This window comes from Culex quinquefasciatus, chromosome 1, assembly GCF_015732765.1.
Source record: "Culex quinquefasciatus strain JHB chromosome 1, VPISU_Cqui_1.0_pri_paternal, whole genome shotgun sequence".
NCBI lineage: Eukaryota > Metazoa > Arthropoda > Insecta > Diptera > Culicidae > Culex > Culex quinquefasciatus.
The window spans coordinates 52,338,200-52,358,487 of record NC_051861.1 but is presented as its reverse complement, the minus strand read 5'-3'; the positions used below and the strand labels follow the sequence as shown (position 1 = coordinate 52,358,487).

General features: G+C 36.7%; 1 protein-coding gene across 1 annotated transcript in view; it reads left to right on the top strand.

Moving 5' to 3' along the window:
* The first annotated feature begins 320 nt into the window (after nt 1-320).
* The window catches only part of LOC6039306, a 423,209-nt gene continuing 403,241 nt past the window's right edge, over nt 321-20,288 (top strand). Inside the window, exon 1 of the mRNA XM_038248130.1 lies at nt 321-1,297. The gene's annotated coding sequence lies outside the window, so the exon portion shown is untranslated. The remainder of the gene's footprint in view (nt 1,298-20,288) is intronic.

Genomic DNA, 20,288 nt, shown 5'->3' with positions numbered 1-20,288 from the left:
AAAGAGCCTACCACAGTGAATCGGGATTACCATCGCGGTTTGTTTTGCTCTCTCCCATCCTGCTTATCTCTCCCAGCGAGAGCGTTTTTCCTCGGTGCGGCGCTCTGGCTCTCGGGCATTTTCCACTCTCTTCGTCGATTTTCCTTTCACGAGGCCAAACACGAAGGAAAATCGATGCTTTGACAGCAGCAGTGGCGCCCGAAGTTTGACAGTCAGGGCCCGATTCCTGTGTGGGAAAAGTCGACATTGGTGGAATGTCGACCCGACGAGAACGAGGAAACGATTGGTTGAGCCTTGGCATGGCCAGCGTTCGTGCAAGGACTCCTCAGTTATGTGCTTAACGTTCGTTGGAGCGGATACGAGACCGATATTCGGGCGCGCGTTTCGCGTTTTGGGGATTGAGGATTTGTTCTGGCTAACAATACTGCATGGAAAGTCCTTCGATAGGATATTTGATGTTGGCGTAAGAAGGTGTGCTTAATCGCAGGTATCCGAAATCAAACTGTGTGGGTTTGTGTGTGACTTCAATAATATCCAGACACCATGGATAATTGACAAAGGAATAACCAAACAAATAAATACGATTGCAAGAATCGCTCGAGCAAAGTGTTTTGTGTCAGGTGCATGTTTCAGATTTTCCCGGCGGGTGCCGTCGCAGACGAAAATAAATAAAAATCAATTAAACAGTCATGAAAGAAGGCAAGGGCTGCCCTGGCTGCTTGCGTGGTGGCGCTCTACATGTCAGTGGTGGTGTGGACGAGGGCTTTGTAGGGTAGAGTGGCGCGTGATGACCCGGTTCTGCGGCTTTCCACCTGTTCAGCTGACAGGTTGCGGTGGTAGCCACTAGTCGTGACGTTGATGGTATTTTCAAGGCGCTTCAAAGAAGAAAAAATACGGAGGCGGCGCAGCGTGAAACAGCCGTGGAAGCACATACACACATACAAACCGACGTCCCACAAACGAAGTTGTGCTCCTAAATTGATCAACCCATAAAAGTTCAGTGTTCGGGTGCATCGAGGTGTTGGAACATAGCGAGGAATGTGGCGCTGAAAACAAAAATACAAATCAAGGCAAGAGTGAAAAAAAATATAATAAAATAAACGGAAAGTAAACCGTGTAAAGTGAAACCCCATACGGCCTGTATATTTCAAGTTTTCTACTGAACCAAAAAAGAGCAACTGGCTGAAGGAAAAATCTCCTTTGAGAATTGAATTTGTGGAACAGCCGAGCATATTATTTTGGGCGAAGAAAAAAATTTCAACAGCGCTGAACTTCAAGCTTTGGATTAAGCCTAAAGGTAAATGTATTAATGTGAATAATGATTACTCAATGGTTGAATATTGCCAACCTGTAAACAGCCTTATATAAAATATAGTTTTTTTTTGTTGTCAAATATCTTCTTCAACCTTAAAATATTAAACTTACGTTATGATATAGCCTGTGGGCCAAATTAGGTTATATGACACTTCGTTGAAATCGTACTTTGTTGCCGCAAAGGTTGTTTTTTTTTTTTAATTTCCTTCTAATATTTTTATTCGGAAGGAAAGTACATATTGGTAACATAACAACATAAATATCAGATACATAAGATTAGTTAACTTCATTTCTTGAAAAATAATCATTCGCCATTTTGAGAACAGAAAACGATTACTTCAACTTCCAAAATTGAAAATCAAATTATTCGCTCTACAGCATTGCCTTGGCGTTCTCGATTGTGAAAATCCTACTTGAAAATAGGTGTCCGAAGGCTTGATTGTTGAGGCAATTGCAAACCTCTTTTTACACCTAAGCTTCCATCCACCCCGGGATAGACGACCATTGGATTGTAAGTCCAGCTGCCTACCAGCGACTCCACCGAGGCAGGACCCAGGGAGACGACTCCTACACCTGGCCTGAGCAAACGACCTAACCTCTAGGTTAGACCGGGGCCAACATTTACTTCCCTGTCCGACGGAAGGCGTGATCAGACAAATCTCGTCTCGAAAAATGCAACCGGGACTTTCTGGGATCAAACCCAGGCCGACTGGGTGAGAGGCAACCACGCTTACCCCTACACCACGGTCCCGAAATTGAAATTGAAATTGAGGTTGAATCAAATAAAAGAAAAAAAATCAGCATAAAAGTTTTTTTTCAAGCATTTGATTACCTTTTTCAATGCAACAACAAACATAGAAATCTGTTTTAAGTAAAAAGTATTTTTTCCCATTACCCGTGAAGAGTATCGGGCTGTATTTACGAAGAGGAATCCTGGCTAATTCTTAACTTAGTGTTAACAATGTTTTTAGGTTGATGTTACCATTCCATAAGTCGCCTACCTAAGGTGTCATGATTAGGTCCAGCTTGTGATAACACACTACCTTCTCTTTACTAAGCAATCGAATCCAGAAGGGAAAAGATCACCAGTTGTGTTGGTCCGAGCCAGGATTTGAACCCCGATATACCGCTTACGAGGCGAAAGCGTTACCATTAATTTACAAATCGACGCTGTCGTGCGAGCTTGTCGCACACCGCTGTTTGACGATCGGAGTAAACAATAACAACCACGTTTTGTTTGGATGACCATTCTGTGCCCCCGAAGTTTGGTTGAATTTGGTTGCTGGAGCCCCGAGTTATGATTGCTAATGTTTAGGGTAGAGTAGTCATCAATGAGACACGGGGAACAATGATAAAATGGCTCTCACAAGTCGTAGTTTCAAACAATCAGGCTCATATTTGGAGGAAAGGTGTGTCTACTGGATACAATTCTGCCATATTAGTGGCTTTGATTATGGACGCTCCCTTGAAAAGTAATTCATAAATGTTTGATTATGGGGTGTAAAAGTAAATTATGGATAAAAAATACTTTTTCGCTCGCAGGCTGCCATTTACACCAAAACTAATATTTCTTCAAATTTCTTTCGACGTTCCATAGGGATTAAGTTGGGCTACAATGTCCTTTCATTAGATTTGGCCAAAATTTAGAATATACCCAGAATCCAGGGCTGTCTTATTGTTCCCCACTCATTTCAGCCCATGGGTAACAATGAGACACTTTGATTTCTCTTCAATAAACTTTTCAAAATCGATGGAAACCTTTCAAAACATGAATTAAAAGTGATTTTTGGCATATTTATAGAGTTTAAACTTCATTTAACCAAAAATACGAAGTTATTTGGTATTAATATATGGATTTTACAAAATTTCAATGCTTTTTAGTGTAACTTTTGTTATTAAAAGTTTCATGTTGGCAAAATTGCTCTAAAATGTTCAAGGCAAGTCACCTGCAATGTAACAATACAAAAACATGATGTTTTGCTAGAAAAATGTAGATTTTCGTAAAGTGTCTCATTGTTCCTGCTAAGTGCGTCTACAATGAGACAGTTGAATAACTCTGGCTGTAGATGTCGGATCGATCTCATATTTTGGTCAATGTTAGAACACATTAAAAGAAAGATAATGCAACTAAAAGCTCATTAAAACATGTTAATGAAAAAATTAGAAAAATCGTTGAAAGTTGAAAACCAAAAGTGTCTCATTGATAACTACCCTACTCTTCGGTAGTCGAGCTCGAACTTGTGTCAAAAGCGTACTGACCTCAAATCCTTTTGGCCCCAGTTGTCGCACTTTCATCACATTCATAAAATCTTCTTTCACATGAAAAGTGACAATAATGCACGGTTTTAAATGAATATCTCAGGATTGAATTCGAATTTTGAGGATCTGTGAAGGTCAAAAGGTTAGGCACTGTGATCTACCCAAATTGTCGTTTTTTATTCAATTTGGCCCCAAATAAAAGTGCGATAAGTGAGCTTCTGGGTTATTTCAGATTCGAAAAGTACATTAAATTTCCCATAAAATGACATGTCTCACGATTTTGCCTTCCTCACGTTACTGAGGAAAGTCTATAAAATCACTCGAAAAAAGAACTTCTCAATAAGACCTCCTAAACCCATCTTCATGTATACCTATCGACTCAGAATCAAATTCTGAGCATATGTCTGTGTGAGTGTGGTGGGATGTTGATTAAAAATTTGTCACTCGATTGCCTCGACATTGGCTGAACCGATTTTGTCCGTTTTGGCGTCATTCGATAAATCCTGGGGTCCCATAAGTCGCTATTAAAAATTATGCAGTTTAGTTAAGTACTTCAAAAGTTATGCTAAAAAACGATTTTAACAAAAGTCCGGAAGATTGTAAAAAGTCATGCTATATATTTTCAGACAGGTATTTAAAAGATCTTTCCAGCGCGTCCAAGTTATTGAAGATCTGACAAATCTACCTAAAGATATAAACACTTAAGTGTTATACGCTTTTTGGAAGCCAGATCTCAGATATGTTGATGAAAACTTTGTCTGGATCACTCGTGCGACCTATTGTTGGATAGGTATTCAAAAGACCTTTCCAACGCGCCCAAAACATTGAAAATCTGACAACCCTATCAAAAGTTATAAGTTATAAGCACTTAAGTGTTATTTACGCACTTTTTGGATTTTGGATAGCACCCTTTAAATGTGAGGAAGGTGCCATCCACCTAAGGGTGAATTAAGTAACGTTTTTGACAGTTAAGTAACGGGAAATGACAGCGATTTTAAAACTATTTTTTTTTACTTTTTTGATAAAAAAAAAATACGTTTTTTTCGGAATTTTGAGTACGCCATCAAATCGGGCGTCTAATTTAAGCATAAGCATAAGCATAGGTGCCCACTCGCAGTTGCTACTCCGTTATTGACCAGAACCTCCAGAAGTTACATCCACGAGCCGTGGAAGATGAGTGGGAGCTATCTTTCCTCGCTTCGCAACTTCTCAAAGGCCCCTGTCATGCTGATCAATACCGGCGCCGGCCACGACCAGTGGTAGGGTCACGGGGAAGTGGATGGGAATGTTAGTCCGATACTTGAGTAACCGCCCAATCGACTGCATCTCCGACAAAGTATCACATGAGTTTTGAGGGAGTTAGTAGATGGGTATGAGGTCAGGATTCACGAGTGGCTGTGATGTGACCATGAGCATTTTGTTTATCGGTTGAAATTTTAAATCTTAGGCAGCCGGCTGCGGAAAGATAGATAATTGATTATTTAAAAAGTTTTTTTTTATCGAACGCGTGCCAGCCGAGCGGTAGTGCTATGGGCTGGATTTATCAGTATATTTTTACTGTTTTTACAATTTTGATAACGCGAGCAAATTTCAAAGCTAGTAAATAAATGACGCTTTACTCTTCATAAAATCGATAGTTTAATGAGTTTATACTAAAACTGCCCGTTATAAAAAATGTTTACGATCATTTACGACGAAAATTCTCGCGAAAAAACAGGACTGCGCGTTCCCAGAAGCACTGCACTTATGATGGCATTATTCAATTATTATGACCAATCACCCCACGCACACAAACAGCGACACAAAAGAGACGAAAATTATCGCAAAAAACAGGACTGCGCGTCGCCAGAAGCACTGCACTTATCAAATCGGGCGTCTAATTTTACACAAAAGTCCTTTTGACACCAAATTTCTATCTCTTCACGGTTGTGAGCTACAAATCACTGAAAAACTTGTTTTAGTAAAAAACCAGAAAAATGGAAGAGGTCGTACCGCTCCACCGTCAGGAAATATCGAAAAATGGACCTTGAATTCGTTATCAGGAACGAAAATAACCCATTAAAGCAAAGTTTCACGCAAATCGAAGAGGGGTCGGGGCAACTGCTGTGTAAGTTGACGGAGAATGACCCAGCTAATTTATTTCGTCAAATTGAGCAGTAAATTAGCAGCTATATTTGGAACATCTTTTGCATAATTTTCCACCCAATATTATTTAATACCCAGTTTGTTCTTATTTTTCAACTCCTGGCCCCTAATTGACTCATTTTCTGTGATTAGGCTTCGCCTTAACCACAAAACAAGCATTTACATTCATCTATCACACTCACACACACACACACACACACACACACACACACACACACACACACAAAAGCGTGATTGTATCCGTTTCCTGCCTGCGTGAACGGATGCAATTTTTGAGAGGCCATCGCGCTAGTACTGGAAGGTGTGCCTCGGACGAACGCGAACGACTAATTGCGAAGCTTTTTCAAATTGATGTGGTCTAGTACATGCAGCAGCACAAACAGCAGCTGGGGTTGTTTTGATAAATTTGTTCTAGTGGTTTAATTGTACCACTCAGCCCCATGCTGTGTCGAACGCACCTTACCCCTGACAGGAGGACTTTCCACATCGGGGACAAACTACCAACAGCTGGACATATTGGCCACTCTACGGTGCTGGTGACCGTTGTGTATCATGTCTGGATGTCGTTCGTCATGGCAATTACTATCTAAATTAAGCATAATTAACCATTAAGCAATCGTTTCATGTCCTTCATATAAAGCGCACCAACGTCGAAGCCAACCGGAAGCAATGTGTGCTACCACGTGGTAGGGTTTAAATTAAGCAATAGGTGGGGTCAAATAACAATGCCACGAGGAACGTCTTGGGGCAAATTTTTACTAATTTGAGCTCACCATTTTGATTGTACGTTAATTGTTTTGTTTCTTTGACATCCACAACTATAGTTTTGCAGAGAGTACTGTTTACCAAAGGCTTTGCGGTGAACATAAATCGCCACTTTTTGCTTCTCCGTTTATACGGGATCCTTTTAGTACAATCAAATTGGAACTAAGTGGGATAACATGTTTGTAACCTATAATTAATAGACCACCCACCGAGTATTAACTCCTTTTCCGGACAACAATAACGCCTCCAATCTTTTTTTTTTCCGGATACCACTCTGCCCATTAAGCCGATCTGAGCCCGGTGCCTAAATCAACAAAACTTCAATTTTCCATCACAATGCACAGTGGTCCAGATCGCAAAATTAAGTGGAAAATGGATTTTCCGAAAAATGGTGACGTTTTGGAGCTTTGGTGTCTTCAGAAGAGTTGTTGCAAATGGAAAGGGGCAACTTTTGGTTTGGTTCAAAATTAGGGTGTTTCACGATTAGGGTGATTTTGAAAATCTAACTTTTCAGGAATATTTTTGGAATTTTTGTCTTCTAGAAAGTTGATGGGCTTGCCAATCCAAGCAACTTTGTCGAAGACACCAAAATTTATCTCGTAATCTACGCCTTCTATGACCAAATTTATAAAAGCATCTGAGCAAACCTTCAAAAATCAGTTTTTGAACGTGGCAATTCAGGGTTAACTTTTAGAGAAAAGTGATATTCGGAGCACTTTTAGAGCTCTACAAAACAAACATTTTCATTTTTGACATGTCAATTTGGACTTAAGGGTCAAAGTTACAGCCATTTTAAGGTAAAAAGATGCAAATTTAAAACTTAAATATCTCAAAATGGCGCAAGCCAAATTTTGAGCACTAGGTTGCATTTGAAAGAAGAGATCTAGCATTACAAACGCTGAAAAAATCTCAGGGGTGTTTTTCTTTAAACTTGAGATATCTTCATTTGAAAAGTCTAATTTTCAAGGAAAACCATATGGGACCACCCTAACGAAATTCGAAAATTGTCCAAATATATGTTTTCCATGTAATTTTGCCCGCTAAATCTGAATCTGCCCTCAGAATTGAGCCAAAATGTCAACAAATCGATTTTTGGTCATATTTTGGGTTTAAATGATAATTTTACATGGAAACCCAAAATATGACCAAAATCGATTTGTTGACATTTTGGCTCAATTCTGAGGGCAGATTCAGATTCAGCGGGCAAAATTACATGGAAAAACATATATTTGGACAATTTTCGAATTTCGTTAGATATGGTTTTCCTTGAAAATTAGACTTTTCAAATGAAGATATCTCAAGTTTAAAGAAAACACCCTGAGATTTTTCAGCGTTTGTAGTGCTAGATCTCTTCTTTCAAATGCAACCTAGTGCTTAAAATTTGGCTTGCGCCATTTTGAGATATTTAAGTTTTAAATTTGCATCTTTACCTTAAAATGGCTGTAACTTTTGACCCTTAAGTCCAAATTGACATGTCAAAAATGAAAATGTTTGTTTTGTAGAGCTCTAAAAGTGCTCCGAATATCACTTTTCTAAAAGTTAACCCTGAATTGCCACGTTCAAAAACTGATTTTTGAAGGTTTGCTCAGATGCTTTTATAAATTTGGTCATAGAAGGCGTATTACGAGATAAATTTTGGTGTCTTCGACAAAGTTGCTTGGATTGGCAAGCCCATCAACTTTTAGAAGACAAAAATTCCCAAAAATATTCCTGAAAAGTTAGATTTTCAAAATCACCCTAATCGTGAACCACCCTAATTTTGAACCAAACCAAAAGTTGCCCCTTTCCATTTGCAACAACTCTTCTGAAGACACCAAAGCTCCAAAACGTCACCATTTTTCGGAAAATCCATTTTCCACTTAATTTTGCGATCTGGACCACTGTGCAATGAAAGAAACGACCCATTGCTGAACTAATGGCCACTATTAAATAATTCATCCGGCAATCAAACATTCGCCGGGATCCCAAGGAAGAAACTTTTCCACCCCACACACCCTGCTGTCCTCTAGCCACTTACTTCTGTGAACAGATACAGCAAAACTTGTAGAACCAACTTCATCAAGCCCGAGAACGGCTCAATCATACTTTCCGCAGAAGCTTTTGGTTTGGTTTAATACCCCTACCCCCTACTCTGCTGTCCGGTGACGACTAAGACGGTTTGTTTGCTTGTTTCGTCCTTGGGCTGACCACTTTTCCTTCTCCGACAGTCATGACTGATTAATTCACGCTTTTTTGTTGAAAAGACTCAGTAGGAAACCTAATCTGCGAGAACAAACTGACGGAAACCCCACCGTGAAAAGGTCATTGCTTTTTGCGTCGTTAAAATACAATAAAAAGCAGTAAAATACATTTTTGCAATTCCGTCGTGAAACTACTTACTTTTCCTGTCATTCTTGAACGACGAAATAGCCTACTTTTCTGTACCAAAAATAAAAGAATCGAATAGTAACACTTTTCAAAATAAATGCTGAAAAGTTCTACTTCTACTCAAATGGGTGCTGAAAAGTTGAACTTTCAAGCACTTGTTTCGAAAAGTAACAATTTTCAACATTTTTTTTATTTAAACGATTTATTGACAAAATACATGAAAATTTGACATAAATATCACTCAGTGTGTGTTTTTTGGAATTGCAAAAAATGTTGTATGGAACTCGTTGCAATACTTGATTTTTTCAGCACTCTTCGTATTTATCCAACACGGTGAACCTCGTTGGATAAATGTACGACTCGTGCTGAAAAAATCCTCTTTTTGCAACTTGTTGCATAAACTACTATTAAGATTTTTTAAATCATTTTGGGTTATTTTTCGATTTCACATAATTCAAACATGTAAATCGTCAAAAATGTCAGAGGTTGGTATGAGCACACATATGCACTTTTTTCAAATATTTTTGCAGGTCTTTAAAATATCTATTTTCATCTACTAACAAAACCAATTTGAAGACATTTGGATGTATCATTGCCGAGATATAGCTATTTGAATTTAGCAGTTTCAAAAAACGGGTGCCAGACTCGTTAAACCTTTCCTGTGTGCATGAAGGCCGAGTTTCAAAAACTTAATTTTGAAAAAAAAATATTTTTTTTTATATTTTTTATATAACTGGACCTTTTAAACTTGTTGCGTGCATCAGTTTTTTTGCCAGCGCATATTGAACCGATTGTTATGTAATTTGAATCCTGGGCCTGGCTGGGTGTGGGCTCGCAGTCAGGCAGGGCAATAAATTTAAATTGTGTGTGAACGGGTATGCGACTTTAAATGATGGATTGCAACTAATTATCTATGCAGGGGTGGTAAACCCATCATCACACCTTCCCCCTAAAAGAAGAATGATTTTTATGAAGTAAAAATTATTCTTTACCATTCTCCAGTTGCCTTTTACAATGTTTGTAAATACATGTTTTTTTGTTATAAAAAAAAACTTCTTTCTCTTTTTTCCGAATTATTCACTTCCTCGACCTATTGCCGGGAAAATTTCGGATGAAGTTAGGCTCGGATGATTTTTTTTCAGATAGAAAATCTAATCACTCTATTTTTGTGGACTTCCTTGTTTGTTAGAAGGCAAATGAAAAAAAGATATGTTTGGGTGATTTACACTGACAATTTCGTATGGTCCTTCATAAATATGTTGCATGATGATTGGTAGGCTTAGTGATTTTTCACGCTCGAAAATTGCAAATTTCACGGGGACCTCAATTTCAAAACATCATATTTCACGCAAATTTCGCGGAACGTAAAAAAAGGTCCAAATAACTCTGAAAATCTTATATTTAAATCACAGAAACTGCTTTTTGTGCTTCATTATATATTATTTAAATAAACTAAAAACAATTTGAATAAATTTGAACCTGACACAAAAAAAAACCTCCTAATTTTCCAAAAATATTCCACCTGGTTTATGGATGGGCTCAATATATATTTTCAAACAAAGTGTAGGGTATGCGTATTCTCATTTATTGAACTTTTTATTTAAATATTTGACTAATAAAGCTAAAAAGTTTTCGCGAATTTGCTTCATTTTACTGAATTTCATATCACAGCAAGATTCAACAATTTTGTCCAGCCAAAGTAAGTTCAATAATTTGAATTTTTTTGCGATATTTAGCACATTAAAAATGATTTTAAATTTTTTATTAAAAATGAAATTTTTAGCTTTTTTTATTTTCCTTGCTCTTGTTAGTGCATTTTGTTATAAACATAATTGTTCTAAAATGGATTATGATGCAACACACAGCTGAAAGAAACTCCAAAACTCTGTTATGAATTGCAAAAGAACTGATTGTATCTTGATTATTCACCAATAAATCCGAATTGATTTGAAAAAAAAAAAAATCAAAATGAAAACAAAAACGAAAAAAGTAGTACTTTTAAACTTTCACGGGAATTATCCACGCAAATAATCAAATATCGTTAAAATTTAACAGGACTCAGAAAAATCAGAAAAGTTTTAAAAAGTTGATTTCAAAGAAAAATGCCCTTCATTTTAATTTGAATAAAACAAAGCTTGATTCTTTTAATTTCTTATGAAACTATACCTTTCAAATAAAATAGCAGTAAAATTTTTATTACAGCGAATGAAAGTATTACTAAACTAACCTAAAAAAACCATCACAAAGTCCTTCCTTAATCTGATACAAAGTGTTATACTAACAGGCTATCGGTTCCAATAAATTACAAATTACTAAACTTAGTTAGTCTCTTCAAAAAATAAAAATTTGAACAATTCTTCAAATGGTTCATATCAAGCATATCAATTGTATTCTAATAAAATTTACTTAAATAGTCTGTATGGGTAAAATATTTATAATGTTGTTATTCTGAAAAAAAAAATATTTGAGAAAATTGATAAATTTTACGTTACGCCGTCTTCGAAATCGTCAAAAATCACTAACCCTATGCTAGTAATTAAACCAGGGTATTCACTCGCTTATTTCTACAGTATTTTATAAGATTATTTTTATTCTTATTTTAGTTTGATAAATCATTTTGAGAAAAATAGTTACAGTTTCACACAAACATAAAATTTCACGGGATTTCGCGGAAAAAGCCAAATTTCACGGATTTCACGCTGTCCGCGAAATCGTGAAATTTCACTAACCCTAATGATTGGGATTCACAACACACAACACCAAATATTGATACACATTATACACCATTTGAAATTGTTTTTGAAAAAAAAGTAAATTTCCCAACACATATTGTAAACACAAATAACTTAGACCCTGTATACAATCACGAAGAATATTATAAAGAACTTAAATTCAAACTACAAACAATAGCTAAAAAAATACATGCGAACATAATCAAAATTAAGGTAAAAAGAATACCAAATCAAAAATCCACAAATCCAATCAACTTAAAAGTAGGAGATCTTAAAATTGAACTTAAATCGTCGCTCACTCAGTTCAGTCACGAAATATGAGACTTTCTGGATTGATTAAAAATCATCTTTTTAGTGAATTTTATAAATTTTCTGTAATATGATTTTTCAGATTTTCTACATGTATGTAACCCATTAATTAATGCTTATATTGTGATATTACTTAAATGCACTAAATATCCGTTTTCTGAAAGGGGAGAAAATTTTCTGCTTATTATTTATGATAGACGAAATTAAAAGGTTGCCTCGATATTCAATCAAAAAATCAAATCATTCGCTCTACAGCATTGCCTTGGCGTTCTCGATTGCGAGATTCCTGCTCGAAACTAGGTGTCCGAAGGCTTGAATGTTGAGGCAATTGCAAACCTCTTTTTTGACCTAAGCTTCCATCCACCCCAGGTTTCTAACAGACGACCTTTGGATTGTTAGTCCAACTGCCTACCAGCGACTCCACCGAGACAGAACCCTGGGAGACGACTCCTACAAAACGACCTGAGCAAACGACCTAACCTTTTAAGGTTAGTTTGGGGCCAACATTTACTTCCCCGTCCGATGGAAGGCATGATCAGACAAATCTCGTCTCGAAAAATGCCACCGGGACCGTCTGGAATCCAGGCCGACTGGGTGAGAGGCAACCACGCTTACCCCTACACTACGGGTCCCGGCCACAATGGATATTTGGCAAATATCATTAACCTTGTAATGCCCATTTTTTGTTTATTCCTTCTACTTGTGTTCTTTGAAAAACTATACTTCTTTAATCATATGTTTCTCTTGTTTCATTTATAGTATTTAAATTTGCAGTTTCCTTGTTTAAGTTATGTTTCTTTTTGATAATATTTGGCTAATACTAGAATCCTCCTATCCCTACCATTTGTCTGTTTCATGTTTTACAGCAACTTTTTTCAATTGTTTGCTAGTTTTGTTTACATTATACATTAGAGAAGGCACCAACTACTTGAAGGTGGATTAAGTAACGTTTTGCTATAGAGCAATTCCAGCCTTCAACAGAATTTTTTGAGGTACTTTTATACTCGACCTATCTGATATAAATTAGACTGTGTAGACGTGTAGACTTGTTATCTTAGACTTCTATTAAATATTTTTCTATTTTGTAATTTGAATATTACTGTATCTCGAAACCGTTGCATCGTATAAAAAATGGTAAATGAAAAAGTGTTAGGAAATTGGAGGGCTTTCAAAAAAAAAAAAAAAAAAAAAAACTGAAAGATAAATACAAGCCACTTCTGTGAGATTTTTTGATTTTTAAGACTAAAAGATATATAACGAAATTTGTCTTTATGAAAATAGCCTAAGATATTGTTTGGTGCCTTTAGAAACATGTATGATGGTATGTCTTTCCTTAAAACAGTACAAAAATCATTTACAAAAACTGTTTTTTTTACTATACGTATAAACGTTAAAATTTTAAAAACAAAGCGCGAACATCGACTTTCCAGACATTCAACATAAAAGTCGTTATATTTACATTGTCCCAAATTCAAAACTTGAAAAGATACTTTAGGTTTAAAAAGGTATGTTGAAAAAACATGGGTTTTTGCAATTTTTTGTAACTTTTGGCAATTTCAATATGTGAGTTTGATTTTGTGCAGACAAAAATTGAAATAGATTTATCATGCACACGGGATATGTCGTCTTAAGCGTTTTTACTTTAAATTGCAGGAAATTTGGTCAATCCAATACACGATTCGACACTGTCTATATATATTTTTGAAAAATTCAAAATGCACCTGTTTACATACACGCACACAGACATTTGTTCAGTTTTCGATTCCAAGGTCGATATGTATACATGAAGGTGAGTCTTTGAGTTTTTAAATAAAAAGTTCATTTTTAGAGCAGGATTATAGCCTTACCTCAGTGAGGAAGGCAAAACCTTTCGGCCCTGTCTATATTTTTTTAGAAAAATCAACACTCAGAAAAAAGTATTGGCAAAATCCATAAGAACGTCTTATGACCTTTCGACATCAGGATTTTATTCGGATGTCATAAGATTTTCTTATGGTTGGGAGGGGAAATTTGACAAAGCCGTCAATTAAGATTTCCATTGAGTTATCTTATGACATTCATAGATGGAATTGTGTACATAATATATGGCAATGCTCATGGAGATTATATTAATAAACTATGTTTTTTATACCCATTTTTTCTTATTTTTAATTGAATGAAAACAAAAATTTATTTAAATTTTAAACGCATATATTTTTAAATTATCGTAATATAACCAAAACTTCATGTCCTTCCGCTGTTCATCGTCCCGTTGGTTTACGCAGCCTCCGGTTTAATCGTCTTTTGCTGGTGATTCGGCATGTTCTGCCGGATGTCCACCACCTTCGGCAAGACCGCGTCAATCAAACTTAAACCTTCGACCGCTGCTCGGAACTGTCCTATTCTCCGGATCCTTCTGGAGGATGCTGGGGAGGGAAGCCGGCGGAATCAACGGCCATTGATATTACCTAAAATACCAAAACAAAATATTCAACTTTGAACCAAACCCCACGAAACCCGCCACAGAACTTACCTGTGTCTTGGAGGTCGCGGTAAAACTCATAGCGGCGGCGGCAGCTTTGAGAAGTAGTTACCGGAACGAACTACGGGGCGATTTAAATTGGAGTAGCGAGCGTTTAAAATTGTCTGCTCGATCCGTCCTTTCGCCATCTTGAAACGTCAAAAAATTTCACACTAGCATCATACGCGAAAACCATTGAAAAATTACACATGAATTCCATAAGAATTTCTTATGAAGTCCATATTCTATCAACAGTGGACCAAATACATAAGTAAAGTTTAGTTATAACCATATGAATTTATTCTGATGGTCATGAGATTGTCTATGAGAATCGCGAGAGCCTAGTGGATACTCAAATCAGGCAATACATAAGATGTAGTCTTATGAAAATCTTACATTCTTTTTCCTCAGTGAAAGTGCGAGTTTTTTCTGGGGATTATAAACTGCATGCTACCCCTCGAGTTGAGCATGCGCAGAAATTTTGTTGGTCGGTGTAAGTAATTTTTGCCGAGCGGAAACGTGTTGAAAAACCGTGTTGACAAAAATGAGAAAGTACTGTAATTCAACTTTAGGTCGAATTCTTATGTATTTTGATTGCAATCCTAAATTTTTATCCTATTCCTCAAAAATCACGACACACTTTGATAGTGTTTGATGTAATTTATACTGCGTAATAGCCTGGTTATTGCTATTATTTTTAAATTAAGTAAAAACCTTTTGTAACCGTTTAAAATTCTATTTAAATATTTACCTTTTGCAACTCAACATTTCAATGGCATTTTTGAAATATTTGTTATAAAAAATATGAATAAACCGTTTAATGACATGTTATTCGATCAAATTAGACGAATGCATTTTTACGGATATAAATTTAAAAGATTTTTCTACTCTAACTGTGACTTCGGATAACTAAAAAGTAGTGACTACACTGAATTTGCAAAACCAACACAAAAAGAAACTTGCAATTATCCTTCTATTTACCACCGCCAGTGTTTCGGTCCTGCTGAACCTGTGTCGTCAAAAGTTTTCACCGGAAAACCCGGAGCCCTTGCTTGATTGTGGTGGGTAAAATCGGACCCCCATAGTCTGTACTCGATGAAACACCAACGCCGGGAGGTAGACCAGCACAACCAGCACCGGTAGGTTATGGTTTTACGATCCTAGGGGGATAAATGGCAATCGTGAACCCCCGTTCCTCCTCCAAGAAAGGACACTGGCGCTACCGGCCGGCTTTCCTGGGAGGAACCGGTAGAGCAAACGAGTGAATAAAAAGCAAATAACCCTTGAAACTTGCTCGGAATAAAAATCGTATAAAACTGGAAAGCTGGTTCTGCTTTGCGCTTCTCACCGCCTCCCCCGTTTTCGCTTGATCTCCGCAACTTGGACCTGGCACGGGGCACGGAGTTCATTCTAACTTTTCACCGGACGGATCAAGCCCCGGACCGGGGTGGGAATAGGAATGAGAACTGGGATGGAGATCTGGTAGACCTTCTGCAAAAGGTGGAGTGTTGGCAGAGACAACGGGGTCAGTAAAATAACTGATTAAGGAGAACTTAATTAGAAGTTTTGGAATGTTTCAACTCTTTTTTTTTTCATCCACTGGAACTGAAAGGCCGTCTGAAATTGATGATGTTGGTGAAGGTGGGGTTGTGGGTTGGGTGGTGGTTTTGTATTTTAATTCTGAGGTGTTTTCCTGGGTGGTTTTCGGAAAATGTTTGCTCCTGTTGTAACGACTGGGGAGCAGGTCCAGAAGCCGGAAGACTACAGTTACAAAACGAGCTGTTTCTTGGTCGGCCTTCACCGGTTGTAATGAAACGAGATGGGTTTGATGTTAGTGGCTCTGTGGGAACGATTTTAATAGTACGGCAAGCTGTTTTGTAATAATGATGGGGAGAATGGTAGTAATGATGATTAGGTTTTTTTTTGTGCCACCCTTAGCCGATGCGAGAGGGTGTGAAAAAATGCTGTTGTTTAACAACAGGACCCGGACAGGGCCGAGAAAAGGCTCGTATGCCTCTATTTTTATGATTCGGTAACAGCAGTTCTGTGGTTTGCTCAACACAAATTGAAAGGCCTCTGCCGTCGCTGGCGGTGGTCAGCTGGCCTGCCAGCTAGTTTTTGATCAACGCTGTGGGATTGTTGGGCCAGCCTGCGGTGCTGGGGCAATTATTTATTTAACACCCACCAGAAAATGGATGGTATTATTCACATTCTTTTCCGTTCAGTAGTGGCCATTTCATGGAAACGGTGTTCAAATTGAATAACTTATATTAACATTTACTGGAATTTATCTTTTTGAAGGTTTTTGGTGTTTACAAAATCAGGATGCTTCTGTAATACTTTTTTGGGCATTGAAAAAGCCTAGGCTTTTAATGCTGAGCTTCGTCGATGGTATAAATGAGGTTTTTTTCTGTTTTGAAATAAGTAAGCTATATTTAAGCTGACATTTAAATAACGACTTAGAATCAAATTCTCAGCAATGGAAAAAAAAGTTAAAACGATACTTATTCCACCTAAAGGTAGATAATATAGTATCGTTTTCAAAATAGCATCATTCCCCTTTTAAGTATTTGGATTACCCATCCAACGGTATTAACTAAACATTAAATTTTTAGATAGTGACTTGTGAGACCCTAAGACCCCCCAAGAGCCGAATGGAACCAAAACGTACAAAATCGGTTCAAGCTCGTGAGAGAGTTTGAACCTGAGGGAGAGCACGTGCGTGTACGAATTGAAAGAATCATCGTTGTTAGGTAGCCCCTTATAGCTGGTCAGTTTTGGGCGCTTCGCCGGAAAAATCCTAAAAATATGGTGTCTTCGGGAAAGTGGTTCTAAATTTAATGAAGGTTCTACATCTGAGGTGTAAGAGTCGTCTCCCTGGGTCCTGCATCGGTGGAGTCGCTTTTAGGCAGTTGGACTCACAATCAAAAGGTCGTCAGTTCAAATCCCGGGGTTTATGGAAGCATAGGTGTAAAGAGAGGTTTGCAATTGCCTCAACAATCAAGCCTTTGGACACCTAGTTTCGACCCTTTCAGATTTCAACGAAACTTTGTAGACATGTTCTCCTACGCTTATGTAAGCCATTTTTGTGTATATGGAGTAGGGTGCCCAGAAAAAATGACCCCCTGCTCCACAAGCGGAAAACGGTTTTTTGGGTTATTTTAAGCATCTGTGTAAATTTTGAGCGACATTGGATGAGATTAACCCATTGATACCCGAGCCTAAAGTTGGTGTAAAAAATGTTTTTCATACAAAAATCCTAGAATAGGTCAATGAACAATATTCAGCTTGTGGAGCGAGGTTTTGAGAAAAAGTCCCATATTCTGGGCACCCTAATATGGAGCCAGTTCCACTCGATAAGGACAGTTGAGAAGGGCGTAAGTGTTTTCAATATTTTTGTATTTCGTAATTTAAATATCGCTGTATCTCAAAGCCGTTGTATCGTATCAAAAAGTGGTCAAATACAAACTTGTAGAAAATTTGACGGGCTTTCCGAAAAAATACAATGAAAGAAAAAAAGATGCCACTTTTACGAGTTTTTTTTTATTTTAAAGTTTAAAGTAAAATGAAATCAAGTACTAGTTTCAAGCCTTGAAAAGTTGGGTCAAACCTCATTTTACACCAAAGCTTCCAACTACCCTGGGATTCAAACTGATGACCTTTGAGTTGCAAGTCCAACTGCCAATCGGTTACTGTACACAGAAAAAAAATGATGGTAATATTCATCAGGAAATTGTGTCAGATTTTGTGTAAAAAATATGTAACATTACCACGGTGTGTTTCCTAGAACAAACTTAAGATAAAAAATTCGGCAAGTCTGATATTTGGCACCATGAAAGAAGGGCTCTTTCCCAACATCTTGCGGGGTCCGGCGAAATATTTCGTCGGGAGATCTAGAGCAACTCTTTTTTGAAGACTTTTTTTTTTAGATTTCATAGGATTTTTCTTCAGAAAAGTTGATGGAAATCGTTGGGTTCATGTTCATATTCATCAAATTTCTTATGAATGTGCCTCAAGAAACTCAAAATTACATATTTGACCTCAAATCAAAAGTTTCCAAGCTAAATTTACCAGATTTCTAACTTTCTTTGAAATAACCCCAACATCCAAGCTGGAAACCTCAAAACGACAAAAAAAAATCTTTTCTTTGTACAATTTGTCATGAAAATACAGCAACAGATTGTCCGAATACAAATTCAAGCTTAAACCATTGCTAAACTTAGAGTATCTCATTTAAAAGCTAATGATTACCCAAAAGGTTCCCAACATTATTTTTTCAATCCTCTGCCATACAACACTCAAATATTTTTAAACATTTTCGTATCAATCACATTGTAGAGAACAGTTTTCTGATCAATTTTCAGAAAAAGTAACAAATTTGGTTCAATATAAGCAGAGATATACTCAATTTCTTGGAATAAAAAGTGACTTTCTCCAAAATTTGTGGATTTAATTCCCATCCAAGCGATGAACACTGCCTACTATGATATTTTTAAGGATGAAAACATTTTGCTGAAACATAAACCTTATATCAAATTTTGATGAAATTAATTGAAATTATTTTATTAGAATCATAAAAAACTCAGTAGGCGGTTTTCATCGTTTGAATGGGAATTAAATCCACAAATTTTGGAGAAAGTCACTTTTTATTTCACGAAATTGGGTATATCTCTGCTTATATTGAACCAAAATTGTTACTTTCTTATGTAAATTGATCAGAAAACTGTTCTCTGCAATATGATTGATACAAAAATGTTTAAAAATATTTGAGTGTTGTATGGCAGAGGATTGAATAAATAATATTGGGAACGTTTAAGGTAATAAATAGTTTTTAAATGAGATACTCTAAGTTTAGCAATAGTGTAAGCTCGAATTTGTATTCGGACAATCTGTTGCTGTATTTTCATGACAAATTGTACAAAGAAAAGATTTTTTTTGGTTCTTTTGAGGTTTCCAGCTTGGATGTTGGGGTTATTTCGAAGAAAGCTAGAAATCTGGTAAATTTGGGTTGGAAACTTTTGATTTGAGGTCAAATATGTAATTTTGAGTTTTTTGAGGCACATTCATAAGAAATTTGATGAATATGAACATGAACCCAACGATTTCCATCGACTTTTCTGAAGAAAAATCCTATGAAATCGAAAAAAAAAATCTTCAAAAAAAAGTTGCTCTAGACCCCCACACAATTATTTCACCGGACCCGCAAAATGTCGGGAAAGGGCCCTTCTTTCATGGTGCCAAATATCAGACTTGCCGAATTTTTTATCTTAATGTTCTTGGAAAAATACACCGTGTTACATCAGGAATTGTTTGAGTTTTTGATGAATTTTCATCAGGTTCACATTTTTACTTATTTCTGAATAAAAATTATTATAAATAGAGGTAATATTCTACCAACCAATAATTCAACCTTCCAAAATTAAACTTTTTTTTTGTGTGTACCGAAAGAGGTTTGTTACACTGAATGATTTTTTACAATTTTGAAGAATCTGTAGAGTTGTAGTTGATCGTAGTAGACATAAGAGAGCCTATATGATGAGGAAAAATGTCACTCTCAGGGTTTCAAGCGAACTGTCAAATCGAAGTTCCAATCGAGCAACAAAACCATGCAAGAACATGGTCGGAATCAACTTAAAAATAATAAATCTGTTGTTTATAAAAAATCTTGTAGCTGTTGATTTGATTGTACTTGTTCGGTACGAGAAACATGCCAGCACCAAATAAAAACTACAAGCTTTCAATCCTAAATTTGAATGACTTTGGGTGTTTGAAATTTCTCCCAGAACATTTCATTTCGTTTTATAGGTCCTTAGTTGACATCATCTTTCATTAAATATTTGGAAATTGTTTTTTTTTTTTCATATTCTATAACTCAACTGTTAGCATTAGGTTAAGGA